This window comes from Saimiri boliviensis, chromosome 8 (assembly GCF_048565385.1).
Source record: "Saimiri boliviensis isolate mSaiBol1 chromosome 8, mSaiBol1.pri, whole genome shotgun sequence".
NCBI lineage: Eukaryota > Metazoa > Chordata > Mammalia > Primates > Cebidae > Saimiri > Saimiri boliviensis.
Window position 1 is genome coordinate 72,163,097 of NC_133456.1, and position 18,379 is coordinate 72,181,475.

At 43.6% G+C, this 18,379-nt stretch overlaps 1 long non-coding RNA gene and 2 other non-coding genes across 6 annotated transcripts; all 3 read left to right on the plus strand.

Moving 5' to 3' along the window:
* The first annotated feature begins 1,421 nt into the window (after positions 1-1,421).
* Positions 1,422-17,143, plus strand: LOC104651201 (uncharacterized). 4 transcript variants are annotated; one of them, XR_012518842.1, is made up of 5 exons: positions 1,422-3,409; positions 4,739-5,998; positions 10,529-10,979; positions 12,476-12,551; positions 16,125-17,143. It is a non-coding gene; the product is annotated as an uncharacterized LOC104651201 (long non-coding RNA). The 4 variants fall into 4 exon arrangements; XR_012518841.1 differs by having other exon boundaries at positions 1,422-5,998; XR_012518844.1 differs by having other exon boundaries at positions 1,422-5,970.
* LOC120367681 (small nucleolar RNA SNORA81) lies at positions 11,034-11,213 on the plus strand. The gene has a single exon (XR_005582002.1). It is a non-coding gene; the product is annotated as a small nucleolar RNA SNORA81 (small nucleolar RNA).
* On the plus strand, positions 12,279-12,407 carry LOC120367653 (small nucleolar RNA SNORA63). The gene has a single exon (XR_005581979.1). It is a non-coding gene; the product is annotated as a small nucleolar RNA SNORA63 (small nucleolar RNA).
* Positions 17,144-18,379: the final 1,236 nt, after the last annotated feature.

Sequence of the window (18,379 nt, forward strand, 5' to 3'; positions counted from 1 at the left end):
AGCTGGGTGCAGTGGCTCATGCCTGTAATCCCAGCACTTTGGGAGGCCAAGGAGGGTGGTTCACCTGAGGTCAGGAGTTCGAAACCAGCCTGGCCAACCTGGTGAAACCCTGTCTTTACTAAAAATACAAAAATTAGCCAAATGCAGTGGTGGGCACCTGTAATTACAACTACTTAGGAGGCTGAGGCAGGAGAATTGCTTGAACCCGGAAGGCAGAGGATGCAGTGAGCTGAGATCAGCCATTGCACTCCAGCCTGGGCAACAGGTGAGACTCCGTCTCAAAAAAAAAAAAAAAAAAAAAAAAAAAAGTCTTAAGAAATGACCAGATAGTGTTCAGTAGCCCAAACCTCCTTGTTCTTCCAAGAAAATGGTCATTGTCTCTATTGCTTTTGTGAATACTGACATCCTTTCTGTCTTCTTCCTTTCCACCCTCCCACCTTCCCTGCCTGCTTTTCTCCTTCCTAATTATGATCTATTATATTATGCCTATTTGTCCTGTGGTTTGAATGTGTTCCCAAAAGTTCATGTGTTGGATCCTCAGTGCAACAGCATTGAGAAAGAGGACCTTTAAGAGGCGATTAGGTCATGAGGGCTCCACCCTCATGAATGGATTATGCCATTATCTCGGAAGCGAGATCCTGATAAAAGGATGTGTTTGGTCCTCTTTTCTCTTCCTCTTACCCCTGTGATGCCTTCCACCATGTTATGATGCAGCATAACATCATAACATAGCAGCATAACATCATTGAGGGGCTGCTCTCACCAGGTGCAGCCCCTCAATCTTAGAACTCCCAGCCCCCAGAACCATGAGCCAAAGCAATTTCTGTTCATTATCAATTGCCCAGTCCATGGTTTTCTGTTACAGCAGCACAAAATAGACTAAGACATCTTGGCTGGCAAAATCAGAGAAACAAGCTGAAAAGGCCTGCTTCCTTCTCCAGTGAACCAATTAACAATCACTCCTACCTACTGAACATCTATTATGGTTGTGATAGGCAGTGTCAGGTACAGCAACTACCACCACCATATAGCAAGTGACTGTTCTATGTCTAGCATGGTGTTAGACATTTTACGAACACCATTGAGGTCTCACAACAGCACCCTGCCTCATTTGCAGGTGCCACTGTAAAGGACCAAACTGTGTAGTAAAAACCTAGACCATTCTCTGCCTTCCAGAAAGAACTGCCCAAGCTCCACCTCCCTGTAGCCTCCACCTCCCTGCAGCCTCCACCTCCCCGTGGGTGAATGGTCAGTGCAGCCTCTGACAAAGGAATGACAGACAAAGGACCTACCTTGGAGAGCAGTGGCTGGCACTCCAGCCTCCTCAGCTCCTGGTGCCACAGGTCAGGGTAGAGATTCCTGGGCACCAAGAAGGCCCCCAGTTTTATCTACATCTGTGGTTCTCGAACTTTAGCAGCATCACCTGGGAGTAGAAGTCATTTTTACTAAAACACAGATTTCTGGGCCCCGCCTCCAGGATTCTGATTTAGTAGTCTGGAATGGTACTCAAGAATCTTCATTTCTAACAAGTCCCCAGGAAAATTGATGTTACTAAAGTCCTGGGATTACCCTTTGAGCACCACTGTCCTAGACTATAGCTCTTCAAACTTCTTAGATTGCAAATCTTAGTATGATTGTGCTATGGGGAAGAGATTTGGTCTTTGCCCCAAGGTCCTGGCATATAGCTCCTAAATCTCAGGAATTTCCTGATCGATAGTGTGATAAGAGTGTCTTTGGTTCTAATGAAGAGACTCTTAGCAGATCCCTAGATAGCTTCAGAACACAGCCTGGTCACCAGAAAGACCAAGCCTTTGTAGAAGGTTGGAACTCTCAGCCTTATCCCCCAGCCTCTAGGAAGGGGAAAAGTGCTGGAGGTTGAGTTAATGACAAGGGCCAATGATTTAATCAATCATGCTTACAGAGCAGAGCCTCTGTAAAAATCCCTAAATGAGGCCAGACACGTGGCTCACGCCTATAAATCCCAGCACTTTGGAAGGACAGGGAAGGCAGATCTGTTGAGCTCAGGAATTTGAGACTAGCCAGGTAACACGGCGAAACACCATCTTTACAAAAAAATCAAAAAATTAGCCAGGCATGGTGGCCACACTCCTGTAGTTTCAACTACTTGGGGGGCTGAGGAGAATCTTTTGAACCCAGGAGGTTGAGGCTGCAGTGATCTGACATCACACCACGGCCATCCAGCCTGTGTGACAAAATGAGATCCTGTCTCAAAAAAAAAATAATAATAATAAATCCCTAAATGATGGTGTCTGTGAGCTTCTGGATTGGTGAACGTATGCAGTGCCGGGAGGGTGGTACCCCTGGAGAGGGCACAGAAGCTTTGCGTACCACGACCTCCCACACTTTGCCCTACGTACTTCTTCCATTTGGTTTTCGTGAGTTGTATCCCTTATAGTAAACTGGTGACAATAAATAAAGCACTTTCCTGAGTTCTATGAGTCATTCTAGCAAATTACCAAGCTAGAGGAGGAAGCCAGGGGAACTCTATATTTGTAGCCAACCGGAAGTATGGAAGGCTGAGGATTTGTAATTGGTGTCTGAATTAAGGGGCAGTCTTATGGGACTGTGCCCTTAACCTGTGGTGTCTATTCTAACTCCAGCTAGTTAAACTACATTTGAATTGAATTGCTGGACACCCACTTGGTGCTGGAGACTGAAAAGTGGCATTGGAAAAGATCCCACTTCACAGATGATTGAATAGACAGACCTAAGAAGTGACATGTTACTTGAGCCCACGCCATCCTAACAGCCATTCCACTGCCATCTTTCTGTTTTCTGAAATCAGCCTGCCACGCTGGCGTCGGGGAGGAGTGTGCACGCATGTGCATACATGGTCTGAAATCAGCCTGCCACTCTGGCGTCGGAGTGGAGTGTGCATGAATGTGCGCACGTGGTCTGAAATCAGCCTGCCACCCTGGCGTCGGAGTGGAGTGTGCACGCATGTGCACACGTGAGGGTGGGCTGCACATCTGCCTCTACCTCTGCACCTGCCGCGCTCCCTTCCCATGTGTTTCCCATGTGGTTTTCTCTCATCCCACGAGTGACTTGATTGCAACACACACTGAATTTCCAACCTTGAAAAGTTCTACAATTAAAGTGAGCACATTGGGAAGAATGGGATCCCGAAAGCTGGAATGAGGACACATGGGAAAACCCTGATGGAGCTGAGGACATTTTGGCCCGAAATTCTTAGGAGTATTCTTTGGCAGTACAAGTATCCTGCTCACTGCCATCTGAGGGGATTGACCCTGCATTGCCAGAGGAAACGGTGATGGCCTCCCCTGGGGCAGTTGCCTTTGCAGGACAATGCAGATTCTCTTCAGGATCCACCCACACCACCCTTCTTTGCTTCTAGACCTATACCAAACTCACCCAGCAGGTTCCAAAGGTGAGTTACAAAGTGTGGGGTGGCGGGGGCGGGGTGTACTATGCTTCAAAAGAACTTCTCTTATACAAACACAATCTGGGGAACATATGTGGCAATGGAATTAAGGGCATGAGATACTGACATAAAGAACATAAAGTTGGTCAGGCTGAATTTATTGAGAAAGGCCCACAAAGCAGAAATTCTGCCTTTAACATTGCAGCTGAGTTGGAAGGGATTTGAACAGTCTATTTGGTTGGTTGGCGGACACCTGGACAAAAAGGTGGCTCATGCATTCTACCTAGGTTTATATGTTGAAATCCTAATCCCCAAAGTGAGTTAGAAATTCCCGACCTGCCTTGGCATAATGTAGAGGAAGGGATTCAAAGGCTTGGGGAGACTGGATTGTTGGAGCAGATTCATCATTTAAGACCTACTCACTTACTTGGCAGGGTACAAGAGATACCCTTTCATCGGCCGGGCATGGTGGCTCATGCCTGTAATCCCAGCACTTTGGGAGGCTGAGGTGGACAGATCACTTGAGATCAGGAGTTCAAGACCAGCCTGGCCAGCATCGTGAAACCCCATCTCTACTAAAAATACAACAAAATTTAGCTAGGCATGGTGGTGCATGCCTATAGTTCCAGCTACCTGGGAGGCTGAGGCAGAATGGCTTGAACCTGGGAGGTGGAGGTTGCAGTGAGCCGAGATCACACCACTGTACTCCAGCCTGGGTAACAGAGCAAGACTCTAGCTCAAAAAAAAAAAAAAAAAAAAAAAAAAAGAACTACCTACCAGTTACTATACTTATTACCTGGGTAACAAAATAATCTGTACACTGTACTCTTTAATCTATCTGGAACTTATTTTGCTGTATGAGTTGAGCTGGGATCCAACTTTATTTTTTCTAGATGGCTACCTAGTTGTGTCAACATCATTTGCTAAATTTTTGAAATTAAAAAAAAAAAATCAAGAATGTATGTTGAATTTTATCAAATGCCTTTTTTGCATCTTGAAGATGCCAAATTTTTTTTCTTTGCAATGCTTTTTAGAGACAGGAGGTCTCACTATGTTGCCCAGGCTGGCTTCAAACTCCTGGGCTCAAGGGATCCTCCCACTTCAGCCTCCCAAGTAGCTGGGACTACAGGCACAAGCCACTGTACCCTGCTATTTCTAGTGAGATAGAAAGACTTTATGATATTTTTTACTTGATTTAGCATTTTTCCAGTAATATTCATGAGTAAGAATTTCTATGGTTGGTGTATGTGTATATGTTGCATGTGTGTTTTGTGAGATTTTGGCTCACTTCATAAATAGAATTTGAAATGTTTCCCTTTTTTTCCTGTGCTTAAGACAGAATCAACAGCAACCAACTCTCTGTTCCTCAAATTTTCACAGTAGAATTTTCCTATGGAATATTTTGGGCCTGGTGCTTTTGTGGATTCAGCTATGGGAAATGCAGTTCTCTGACATCATCGATTTCTTCTACAGTAATCTACTTAGAATTTCTATCTCTGGAATGTTTTGGTAAATTATATTTTCTTGGAATCTTGTCCATTTCATTCAAGTTTTCAGATTGATTCCATCAAACTGACTGATCATGCAATCCTTTTGAGTTTTTCTGTACCTATGGTTATCTCCCCTTTATCATTTTGTATTTTGATTGTGCTCCTCTTTCTTTCTGGATTAGGTTAGCCAACCACCCTATTGTTGCCTTTTCCAAATCGATTTGCTTATTAGTATTCTCACTCCCATTTCTATTTTCCAATTTATGTTCTTTCATTCTTACGAATTCCTTCTTTCTGCTTTTCTTAGGTTTACCTTGCTAATTTTTTCTAAGTTTTTCAAGTGACTAATATTTTGACTTTTAAAAGCACTGCAATGGTATATCCCACAGGTTCTAATATGCAGTGCCTTTGTTATGTTTTTATTTTTAAGACATTCAGTAATTTCAGTTTTTAGACGGTTAAAAGGATTTCCTAATGCTTTTTTTTTTTTTTTTTTACATTTTGAAAATGTTACACAATTTTGCATTGTTTTATTCTCCACTGCTTTGTATCCTACGACAGTGTCCCGCCCTCCTTCCTCACCTCGGTTCTCTAAAGATCAAAGGTCAAGAGGAGGGTTTCCAGCCCTGGAGCCCGCCAAAGGGTGGGCCCTTGCGGTTCACGCGCGGAAACAGCGATAGGGACACCCAGGGCCCACGAAGGCTGGGGACAAAGCAGATCCTCCCAGCCCCCAACACCACCCCGGCGTAGGCGCAGACCCCGAGGGTCCCCGGGGCCGGAACCTCACCCCGCGGGCACCAGCCCGATTGGCAGAGCGCCGCCGAGATGTTTCCACAGGGACGCCCCCGCCCGAATGCCTCACTGGGATTGGCTGGTTTCTTGGTTCAGACCTGGATGGTGGCCAGAGGGGGACAAGAGGCTTTCACACCGAACGGAGGTGATGCGGGCGACGGAGACGCAGCCGCACTTCCACTAGCGGCCGGGCCCCGAGGACATGGCGGCGGCCTCTGCAGCGTCAGTGCTGCCGGCGGCAGCGAGAAACCGGTGGCGGCACTGCCTGAGCCCGCTGCTGTCAAGGTGACAGGACGAAAAGCGGCGCGGAGCGGTGCGTGGGGGCGGGGCAGTGGCAGGTGCGGGGGAACGCGGCTCCAGCCGGAGGACCGGATGGCGACCGCTAGTCGGGGGGGTTCGGCTTCCGGTCCCGCGTCCGCAGGGCGTCCTCCCGCAGCCGGGCCTCTGTCTTCCCCGACCCGCGCGGCACGAGCTGCGGAACGCTTCGCCGGTTTCCCTTTTTCCACAGTAAGGAAGCGCTTTCCCTCCTCCCCCGTGTATTCATTTGTTTACTTCTGGTTCCCGTGTCTTTTTAGCATGTCCCCGTCATTCCCTGTTTAGGGGCAGAGGATGTTCCAAGCTCATCGTGTGCTCTGCTCCTGCCTTGGAATCAGACATTTCTCCAGAGATCCCCGTTCCTTTTTTTGGAGAATGCTGTTTTACAGCCGGTGTCTGGGCTGTGCAGGTGGTTGGTTGCCGCTAGGATGCCGTTGCTTCTAGACTGTCTCAGCAGACAGCGCTAGGAATTTAAACACACACGCGTGTCTATGCATGTGCGTGTATGTATGCGTATATACATGTACATTTCTCTATGTGCACAGGCACACACCCCCACACTTCCATACGCACTTCAGTCCAGGCTCATCTGTATGTTTTCTCTCTATCTGTGTACTTACCGACCTACCTACATGTGCGTTTAAAAAACAGCTGAGTTCTTACAGTGATCTCAGTTCCAATGCAGCATCTCAGGGTTCAATCAGATCTGCCCTTTCTGTAATTGTAACTGTGTTTTCTGAGAGTAGAAAGCTGGCTGTCATTATCCACAAGATATTCACTTATTTGCTCAATCGTATACAAAAAGTAGTTTCAAAATTCCTAACCTGTATGACTTTGAAAAACAGACCAACTAGCCAGAATTCCATGTTGGTTTACAGTTATTTTTGTCTTTAGCTTCTGTAACTAAAACTGTATTATACAGGTTCTAAAGGCAGTCATAGAGGTTTTACAACGATAGAGGTTACAAAATCTCTCTAAGATGTGGAACTAGTGTGTGAATATATAAAAAGACAAGTAGAATGGCATAGAAAATCCAGATATAACCCTAAGTGCACGTGGAAAGGTAAAGAAAAGGTGGTATCACTTAACATCGGGGCAGAGCTGGGCTTTGTAATACACAGAGCTGGGCCAAAACTGGTTGGCTGTTTGGAAAAAGATAAAATTAGATCCACACCTCATAGCATAACAAAAATAAAGTCTAAATGGATCAAGGATCTAAATGTGAAAAATGAAACAATACACATGCTAAAAGAAAACGACCTTCTAACTATGACTCAAAAATCCATAGGCAGTAAAATAAAAAACATAAAACAAATGGTGTGATGAATACATCATGAAGTCAAAAGACAACTAAAAAAAAAAACTGAATTGGGAAAAAATATCTGTAGCACGCACGTATCACAGGTAAAGAATGAAGATCTTTCATATTTCAATTTGAATTTTAAAACTTTTCTTTTCTTTTTTTTTTTTTTTGAGAGGGAGTTTCGCTCTTGTTACCCAGGCTGGAGTGCAATGGCGCGATCTCGGCTCACCGCAACCTCCGCCTCCTGGGTTCAGGCAATTCTCCTGCCTCAGCCTCCTGAGTAGCTGGGATTACAGGCACGCGCCACCATGCCCAGCTAATTTTTTGTATGTTTAGTAGAGACGGGGTTTCACCATGTTGACCAGGATGGTCTCGATCTCTCGACCTTGTGATCCACCCGCCTCAGCCTCCCAAAGTGCTGGGATTACAGGCTTGAGCCACCGTGCCCGGCAAAACTTTTCTAAATAAATTTTCTCTATTTACATTCAGCAATGGCAAAGTGACTTTATCTTTTACATCAGAATATGTCAAAAAAATAGTAAATTATACTGCTTTTAAAGATAAGAGTCATCCGCTTAAAAATACTTTTTATAGGCCAGGCATGGTGGCTCAGGCCTGTAATCCCAGCACTTTGGGAGGGCGAGGGGGCAGGGATCACGAGGTCAGGAGTTCGAGACTAGCCTGGCCAACATGGCAAAACCTTGTCTCTACTAAAATAAAAAATTTAGCTGGTCATGGTGGCACACGCCTGTAATCCCAGCTTCTCGGGAGGCTGAGGCAGAAGAATCGCTTGAACTTGGGAGGCAGAGTGTTTGCAGCGAGCCCAGATTGCATCATTGCGCTCCAGCCCAGGTGACAGTGCAAGATTCCGTCTCAACAACAACAAAAAAAACCAAAAAACTTATTATGTCATGTGTCTTAGAAACCCAGAAGTAAATCCTAAGACAGGAATGTCTGTGAAAATAATTAGAAGGTTTCCAGGAAAAAAATCCCAAGGGAGTAGAGAAATAGAATAGAAAGGGAAGGAAAAGCCACTGAGCAAGCTGCTCTAAGCATGTCCCCTTGGAGGTGGCTCTATGCTGCTGAACTCTGAAGTCAGTGTACACTGTCAGTCCTTGGAGTTGTCCGTACAAGAGAACCAGCAAGCTGGTGTGTTTACATCTCTACCAAGTCATTGGTTAAGGTCTGCCCTCAGGGGACGTAACTTCCCAGATACCTCGGGTTTCATAAAAATATAAAACTTTATACTTAAGGCTTAGTATAAAGTAGTCCATTCAGAACATTCTTTTTAACTATTGTCCCTGCTAACAGGGAGTTTTTGTTTCAAATTAAACGGAAACTAGGTTTGCATATACAGGTATATAGGGGCTGTATCTCAACAGATTGACACACTGAAGCTTTCTTTCTGGGTAGACTAGGATCCATGCCTTTTGTGTTCACTGTTGTCAAATTGAAATGCAGTGTCCAACATGAAAACCGCAGTGACGTGTTATTAGTTGGGAATCTGTCGTTTGTGATATCTGCATGCTGTCTGTTTTCAAAGCTCACTGCTGTATTAGCTATGAAGTAGAAGCTTGTTTTAACAAAGTGGTAGGCTTCATTAAGATCAAGCCTGTATAAGTCGTAGTCTCCTACTAGAAAGAGACTTGTCTTTAAAGTGAATGAAAACCAGTGAATATATATCAGAAGAACTTGCCCTGGAGATGTAAATGTGGAGCGTATTCACTGTTTGTACATCTTAAACACAGAAGAATAATGTAGAAAATGTCTACTTTGATTTTTCCTAAGATACTTTTTAACAAGTCATATGTAGGGTAGAGAAGGGAAAATAGCCTAAAGAAGCAAGTTGCTACACATGAATATCTAGGCGGGGATACTAAGACTTTTTAAAAATAGACTTTGTATGATTTTTACAACAGTTTTAGGTTTCCAGAAAAAAGCTGCAGGTTTACAGAGAAGATAGTACGATTCCCATATACCTTGCACCCTGTCATTCCTGTTATTAACATTTTATGTTAGTATGGTAAATTTGTGGTGTAACTATATTATGGTTAGTATGATACTTTATTTATATAGTCTTTTTCTGTCACCCAGGCTGGACTGCAGTGGTGCGATCTCGGCTCACTGCAACCTCCGCCTCCTGGGTTCAAGTGATTCCCCTGCCTCAGCCTCCCAAGCAGCTGGGACTACAGGCATGTGCCACCATGCCCAGCTAAGTTTTGTATTTTTAGTAGAGACGGGGTTTCACCATATTCGCCAGGCTGGTCTCAAACTCCTGACCTTGTGATCCACCCACCTTGGCCTCCCAGAGTGCTGGGATTATAGGTGCGAGCCACCGGGCCTGGCCAGTGTAACACAATTAATGAAGCAACATTGATGTGTAATTATGAACTAAGGTCCACAACCTATTCAGGTCTTCTCAGTTTTTATGTAAGGCATTTTTTTCTGTTCCAGAATCTTATCCAGGATACCACATTCATTACACTTTGGTGTCATGTGTCTTTAGACTCTAGGCTGTGACAGTCTCAGAATTTTCTTATTTTTGATGCCCTTGACAGTTTTGAGGAGTATTAGTCAGGTATTTTGTAGGATATCCTTCTGTTAGAATTGACTGACGTTTTCCTCTGGATTAGACTTGGATTTGGGGCTTTTCTATCTGAGGAAGACCACAGATATAAAGTGTGATTCTCATCACATCAGATTGAGAGTAAAGACTGTTGGTGGTGACCTTGATTACATGGCTGAGTTCGTATTCGAAAGGGTTCTATGCTGGAAAGTTACTCTTTTGCCCTCCTTCCACACTGTACTAATTGGAAGGAAGTCATGATGTCCAACTCACAGTTAAGTGAAACATTTTTTTCTAACTTTTCAAATGGATCAGCTTGTTTTGGATGAAGCAGATAAAAATGTTGAACCAACGAATTAAGGATCAAATCCATGAGATTTACTAGAAATACAAGTACTCAGGTGTGCACATGGTTTTTCTCCAGCTGGCAGGTTGGGTTAATTGTTACGATATAGCTGTGAAGTGCTATATGGTCCTTTCCCCCTGCTCAAAGCAATTGTTTCCCACAATCTCTGTCTCACTCAGTTCTATAGTAAGACATGGACGCTTGGTCTCAAACATTATTTCTCTAAGTATTGTTACGAAACTATTATATCTGCCTAATTGATTTGTCAACATAATTAGTCATTGTCTTTTTTTTTTTTTCTTTTTTTTTTCAGAGTCTCACTTCATCACACAGGCTGGAGTGAAGTGGCGCTATCTGAGATCACTGCAATCTCTGCCTCTCGGGTTCAGTGTCCGCCTCTAATCTCCTGCCGCAGCCTTCTGACCAGTAGCTGGGAGTACAGGCATGAGCCACCATGCCCAGCTAATTTTTGTGTTTTCGATAGAGACCCAGTTTCACCTTGTTGGCCAGTTTGGCTGGTCTCAAACTCCTGACCTCAAGTGATCCGCCCGCCTTGGCCCTCCAAAGTGCTGGGATTACAGGCGTGAGCCACTGCACCCGGCCAGTCATGGTCTCTTTTAAAGATTGTGTTGCTTTCTGCCTCGATACTAATCGATATGTTGGAAGTTACCAAGAAGTTCCTGACAGATGTATTGCAAATTCTGGTGAAGAAAGAAGAATTGGCCCTTGATAGGATCAGTGTTTTACAATAATTTTGAAAGACGGTAACGTTTTTCTAATTGATACACGTAAAAGCCATAGCCAGGGATTTCAAATTTACCTTCTTGTTTAAGCTCTGTTCTAAAATTGCGAAACTAGTATCATTTCTTAGCATTTGTAATAAAGCTATAAGAGAAAACACAAGAAGAAAGAACAACTAAACAACTGTCCCAGATAGAAGAAAAACTGAGTTGAACCTCTTTTTTATTTGTTTTTGTTTTTGTTTTGAGATGGAGTCTCACTCTGTCACCCAGGCTGGAGTGCAATGGCGTGATCTCGGCTCACTGCAGTTTCTGGCTCGCAGGTTCAAGCGATTCTCCTGCTTTAGCCTCCCAAGTAGCTGGGATCACAGGTGCCACCGTGTTTCACCAGAGTTTTCAACCAGGGTTTCACCATGTTGCCCAGCCTGGTCTTGAACTCCTGATCTCAGGTGATCCACCTGTCTCGGCCTCCCAAAATGCTGGGATTACAGGTGTGAGCCACTGTGCCCAGCCTGAGTTGAACCTTTTTTTTAACAACAGTACTTTGTTCTAAGATTTGGTCCAGTAATATCTATGTTTAGACAGAATTAGTAAAATCAACGAATAACTAGTCTTTTCCAACGGTAGGGATGAGGTATAGAAATCAAATGGCTTTTTATTCCAACTTTAACGTGAATTTACATTTTCCTCTTGTAAATACTATAAGGAAGGAAATTGTATGTGCTTTTGACAGATGAGAGATTAACCAGTCAGGTTGTTCCTTGCAGAACACAGAGTGAAAGATATCCTGCCTTCTGAGAAAAAGCATGGTCTGTTTCTAGTGTGATAAGGGCTATTCCCTAGTATTGCAAATTAAGTATTGCTATTAATATCTGATTATAGTTGAGCCTTAAACAACATGATTGGGGCACCAACCCCCATACAGTCAAAAATCTGCATATAATTTTTGACTCCCCAAAAACTTAACTACCAACAATGTTGGCCAAAAGCCCTACTAATAACAGTCGATTAAGTACCTGTTTTGTGTGTTATATATATGATACAATGTATTCTTATAATAAAGTAAGCTAGAGAGAAGAAAATGTTATTAAGAAAATGGTAAAGGAGAAAATATATTTAGTGTTCGTTAGGTGGAAGTGGATCCTCATAAAGGCCTTCATCTCCCTCATGTCCCTGTCAAGTAGGCTAAGGAGGAGGAGGGAGAGGAGAGATTGTTCTTGCTGTCAAAGGGTGGCAGAGGCAGAGGAGAATCCACTTACAAGTGGTCCTGCCCAGTTCAGACCTGTTGCCTTCAAGGGTGCACTGTGTTTTCCTAGTAAACTGAGGCAGGTTCTAGTTACATTGTAGCTGTGAAGTGCTGCATTGTCTTTGCTCCCTGCTCAAAATAAAACTGTTGCTTTTCAAGCCCTGTCTGCCATGGCGCTAGCAGCAGGGATGTTTGGTCTCAGACATGTTTACCGGTTTAAGTACTGACTTTGACAAATGACTCTTGAGAATTAGGGGTTGGTGATGTTTTGCAGGTAGTGACAGAAGGAAGAAAACATTATGGCGGGAATTCAGATAAAGGACAAACCCCTGACTGCTACTGACTTATTGGTAAGTATTCCAATTCTTTAGCTAATTACAGTATCTATCTAGCAAAAGTTGGTTTAGGGGAAAAGTTCATAGTAGACTTTGCCAGTTAAGTCGTAGGGGGATAAAGATCCACGGTGAACTATGCCATTATATATAGTTCATTACTCTGTTTGCTTTTGAGACTGAGTCTCAGTCGGTTACCAGGCTGGAGTACAGTGGCGCGATCTCGGCTCACTGCAACCTCTGCCTCCCGGGTTCAAGTGATTCTCCTTTCTCAGCCTCCTGAGTAGCTGGGACTACAGGTGCGTGCCACCACAGCTAGCTAATTTTTGTATTTTTAGTAGAGACAGGGTTTCACCATATTGGTCAGAATGGTCTCACTCTCTTGACCTCATGATCTGCCCATCTCGGCCTCCCAAAATGCTAGGATTACAGGAGTGAGCCCCTGTGCCTGGCCCAGTTCATTACTCTTTTGGAGCCTAGAAGAGTGTGCAGGAGTTGCTTTTTGAAACATAATTTCAATATGTACTATCACATCTGAGGTTCTTGATCCTTATGTTTAGTAGTGTCTGTAGTGATCATCAGCTGTGATCTGCCCACTACTTGTGAAAACTGTGTATTTGATTATTTGTCATCTTTGAATTCCTTGCTTTTATTCCGGTGAAATACATTCATAGGCGTTATGTGTCACTAAACAACTGGGGTGTGTTCTGAAAGATCACAGAGTGACTTATACAAACATAGATGGTGTAGCCTACTACAAACCTAGGCTGTGTGGTATAGCCCATTGCTCCGCTATACTGAATACTATAGGCGGTTATAGCACAATGGTATCTGTATATCTAAACATAGAAAAGGTAGAGTAAAGATACAGTATCAGTGACAAAATCAGCACCCTTGTATAGGGCACTTACAGTGGAGAAACTTGTAGGACTGGAAGTTGCTCTGTGTGAGTCCGTGAGTGAGTGGTGAGCGAATGTGAAGGCCTAAGACATTACTATATGCTGCAGTCGACTTTATAAACACTCTCCACACAGGCTACACTACATTTATTTTTAAGATAAAGTAATTGCTGGGTGTGGTGGCTCACACCTGACGCTTGTAATCCCAGCACTTTGGGAGGCTAAGGCAGGTGGATCATCTAAGGTCGGGAGTTCGAGACCAGCCTGACCAACATGAAGAAACCCCATCTCTACTAAAAATGCAAAATTAGCTGGGCATGGTGGCACATGCCTGTAATCTCAGCTACCTGGGAGCCTGAGGGAGGAGAATTACTTGAACCGGGAGATGGAGGCTGTGGTGAGTTGAGATAGTACCATTGCCCTCCAGCCTGGGCAACAAGAGCGAAACACTGTCTCAAAAACAAAACAAAACAAAACTATAGTAGCCTTTATAAACACTCTGCATGTAGGCTACACTACATTTATTTTTAAAAATAAAGTAATTGCTGGGTGCGGTGGCTCACGCCTGTAATCCCAGCACTTTGGGAGGCTGAGGCAGGTGGATCACCTGAGATCAGGAGTTGGAGACCAGCATGACCAACATGGAGAAACCCTGTCTCTACTAAAAATACAAAATTAGCCTGACCTGGTGGCGCACGCCTATAATCCTAGCTACTTGGGAAGCTAAGGCAAAAGAATCACTTGAACCCGGGAGGCAGAGGTTGTGGTGAGCCAAGGTCACACCATTGCACTCCAGCCTGGGCAACAAGAATGAAACTCCATCTCAAATAAATAAGTAAATAAATATAAAAATAAAGTAGGCTGTAACTTTACAATGGCTATGAAGTCATTAGGTGACAAGAATTTCTCAGCCCCAGTATCCAGTATAAACTTGTGGGACCACCACTGGAAATGCAATTTGTCGTTGACTGAAATGTCATTATCCGGTGCGTGACTGTATGGTTTCTCAAGGTTTTGTCAGCCAGGCAGATGAATCAGGAAAATAATTTAATCACATTGTAACATGATATTGAAGCTGTACTTGGAAGGACTCATAGAATACAGTGGAAAAGCAAATGTGAAATGTAGCTCATATTCTAGGCTTTATATGCCATTGACATTTCAGGGAAAAATCAGTCATCCTGTTAGATTTGGTTGTCTTTAACTTACCTGTAAATCTTTCTTAGAGTCATGTTTGCTCATAGCTTGTGCTTATAACTGGAATATTCTCAGCATTTTCTGGTCGTAGTTTATATTGACCCTAGCCTAGTTATATTGGCTTTATCACTAGTAAATTGAACCATGCCTTGTTACCAGTGTAAAAATGACTTAGTTTTTTTAAAAAATGCGGTAGTTCATAGAAGTAGATGACAAGGTCGTGGTCTGAAATGGCATGGGCCTGATTTCAGACAAAGATTTATAAGCGAAACAGCAGGTTGTTTGGGTAAAGAAGGAGTCTTTCCATATTTGTCTCTTGTTCTGATTATTTGATATTTTAAGTTCCTAAAGCAAGAACATTTTTTATTGGTTGTGTGATCCATTTTAGTAGAGAACTATAGTGACAAACATATTTTCGTGACTTATATTAGAGTCTGTGGGATGAACTGAGCAGAAAGGAGTGTTAAATCCGGGTTACCACAATACGTTTTTCCAGATTTCCCTCCACTGGTAAAAGTTTCAAGTCTTAGACCAAGGCTACCCAATAGAACTTTCTGTGATGATGGAAATCTTCTATATTTGTACTGTCTAATACAGGAGTGACAGATAACATGTGAATATTGAAATGCACTTAATGCAACTGAGGAACCGAGTTTTCTTTTTAATTTAATTATTATTTTTTTTTTGAGATGGAGTTTTGCTCTTGTTGCCCAGGCTGGAGTGCAATGGTGCGATCTTGGCTCACCTCAACCTCCATCTCCTGGTTTCAAGTGATTCTCCTGCCTCAGCCTCCCTAGTAGCTGGGATTACAGGCGCCTGCCACCTCTCCCAGCTAATTTTTTTATTTTTAGTAGAGACGAGGGGGATTCCACCATGTTGGCAAGGCTGTTCTTGAACTCCTGACCTCAAGTGATCCACCCACCTCGGCTTCCCTAAGTGTTGGGATTACAGGCGTGAGCCACCGCACTCAGCCTATTTCATTTAATTTTAATTAATTTAAATGTAAATAGCCCTATGTGGCTAGTGGCTATTTATTGGACAGCCCAGTCCTAAACAACAGTGTACATTTCAGAGCTTACATCTGTAGTTAATTCTGAAAGTATATCAAAATGGGTTCCTAACTGTGCCTTTGTTTTGTGCCTGGTGCTTACATCTGCCCCAGACTGACATGATACCCACTCTTGGCTGGACCACTTTCATAGAGGCTTTAATTTTACTACCCAAAACCCAGTATTTTCATCTGCTTTATAAGTAATAATGTTCATTTTGCAGCCAGATGTGCCTTAACTCCTATTGTACTAACTGCAAAAGAAATCTTTTCTTTTTCTCTAGATATTTTGATCAGTATCTTGTATTCCATTTAGAAGCACGCTACATACAATTTTGGCAAATAAACAGCCACTGATGATTAACTTAACTGGTAGCTCAGATTGGTCAGTAGTTCATGTGATACTTGCTAAATAATATTCTGATTAATACTTTTTCTTTTGTTCAGAACTGGTAGTCAGGTCAACTTGGGAAGACAGCTGTGACCCTAAATGTTAAGACGAAAGGATTCCCTGGACACTGAGACTTTCTGCAGTGGAGGAAATGACAGTGTACCTAGCTGACATTCAGTTCCTGGGATGAGATAGCTCGGGGCGCAGTGCTCGCCATTGCTGAATAAGCAATCACAACGTGCACTGGGTTTCTTTGAGAATATTTGAATCACCAGACGTCACAGGAACCCACTCACTACCATGTGAGGACAGCACCAAACCGTTCATGAGGGATCCGCCCATGATCCAAACAACCCCCACCGGCCCCCACCTCCAGCACTGGGGATGGGTTCCACGTGAGATTTGGGCAGGAACAAATACCCAAACTGTGTCAACATGGAAATAAGTAACCTGGAAAAGGAGAACTGGAGCTGTTCATGTACTGGGAAGGGAACCCTGTGGCCTCACTGGGCACAGCCTGGTCTTCACCCTGCTTCCTGTAGCTTCCTGGATACTGAAGGTTTCTGACTGAAAGGTGCTCTTGACCGTGCATTCATAGATACATAACTGAAACGAAGTTGCACCAAACAGTGTTTACTCTTGTTACGTGAGATACGGATCCTGCGTCCTTTTTTCAGTTCTGTTGGTAACTCAAAATTCCATGAACCATTTAGTGGAAACCGGCATTTTGAAGAGAACACCACTAGGGGGCTCCAGAGTTCTAGCCAACTACAAAGTGATGCTTGATCATTGCCAAAACATGAATAACCCCCATGGTGAAACCCCATTTCTACTAAAAATGCAAAAATTAGCTGGGCATGGTGGCACGCGCCTGGAATCCCAGCTACTCAGGAGGCGGAGGCAGGAGAATCGCTCGATCCTGGGAGGTGGAGGCTGAGATCCTGCCACTGCAGTCCAGTGCAAAAAACCCCAGAGTTCATATAAGTAGGTAACACCAGCAAAAAGAAAAACTAGTGGACTATAATTGGGGGATATTCTGTGACTATCAGAAGTAAATTAATTAATTTAATCATTCCATTCTGACTCGTTTTTCCTTTGTTGAGAAAATATTATAATAAAACCTGCTCTTCTGAATGTTTCACTGTCTTTATGGAAAAGACACTCAAATTTTAGGTCTCTTGTTCTGGTCTGAATAGTCTCATATGAATTAGGAAATGGAACTGGCGTTCCAATTAAAAATCAATTTGGGGCCAGGCATAGTGGCTCATGCCCGTAATCCTAGCACTTTGGGAGGCCAAGGCAGGCGAATCGTGAGGTCAGGAGATTGAGACCATCATGGCCAACGTGGTGAAACCCCCTTCTCTTAAAAAAAAAAAAAAAAAAAAACAGTTTGATATTCAAAATACTCCATGAGTCACATCAGTATTAAAGATGAAACTGACAGGCTTAAAAGTCATGATCATATCACCTGGGGTCAGGAGTTCAAGACCAGCCTGGCCAACATGGCAAAACCCCATCTTTACTAAAAATACAAAAATTAGCCAGGGGTGGTGTCACATGCCTGTAATCTCAGCTACTTGGGAGGCTGAGGCAGGAGAATCACCTGAACCCAGGCAGCAGAGGTTGCAGTGAGCCAGGATCACGCCACTGCACTCTGGCCTGGGTGACAGAGTTAGACTCCATCTCAAAAATTAAAAAAAAAAAAAAAAAAGTCATGATCATAAACTGATAAGAATCCTATAAAAAGCCATAATAAAAATCTCGCTTCTTTGTACCTTTTATTTTACTCTTTCAAGTCCCATGGTAGGGCCATTCTTGGCTCTTATTCGGGATGGCAAAGAAAAGAAAGATAATGGCCAGGTGTGGTGGCTCACACCTTAATTCTGGTACTTTAGGAGGCCGAGGCGGGTGGATCACCTCAGGTCAGGAGTTTGAGACCAGTCTGGCTAAAATGGCAAAACCTGTCTCTGCTAAAAATACAAAAATTAGCTGGGTGTGGTGGTAGGCACTTGTAATCCCAGCTACTGGGGAAGCTGAGGCAGGAGAATCGCTTGAACCTGGGAGGCAGAGGTTGCAGTGAGCTGAGATCGTGCCACTGCACTCCAGCCTGGGTGACAGGGTGAGACTCCATCAAAAGAAAGAGATAGAGGAAGGAAGGAAGAAGAGAGAAAGAGGGAGGGAAGGAGGGAAGGGAAGGAACAGAGGGAGGGAGGGAGATAAAACCACCTGCAAATTCTTTGTTACATCCATTTCTACATGTTAAGTATTTTTTTCCTTAGTTTGTTGTGATCTATTCCTTGTTAAACAAATA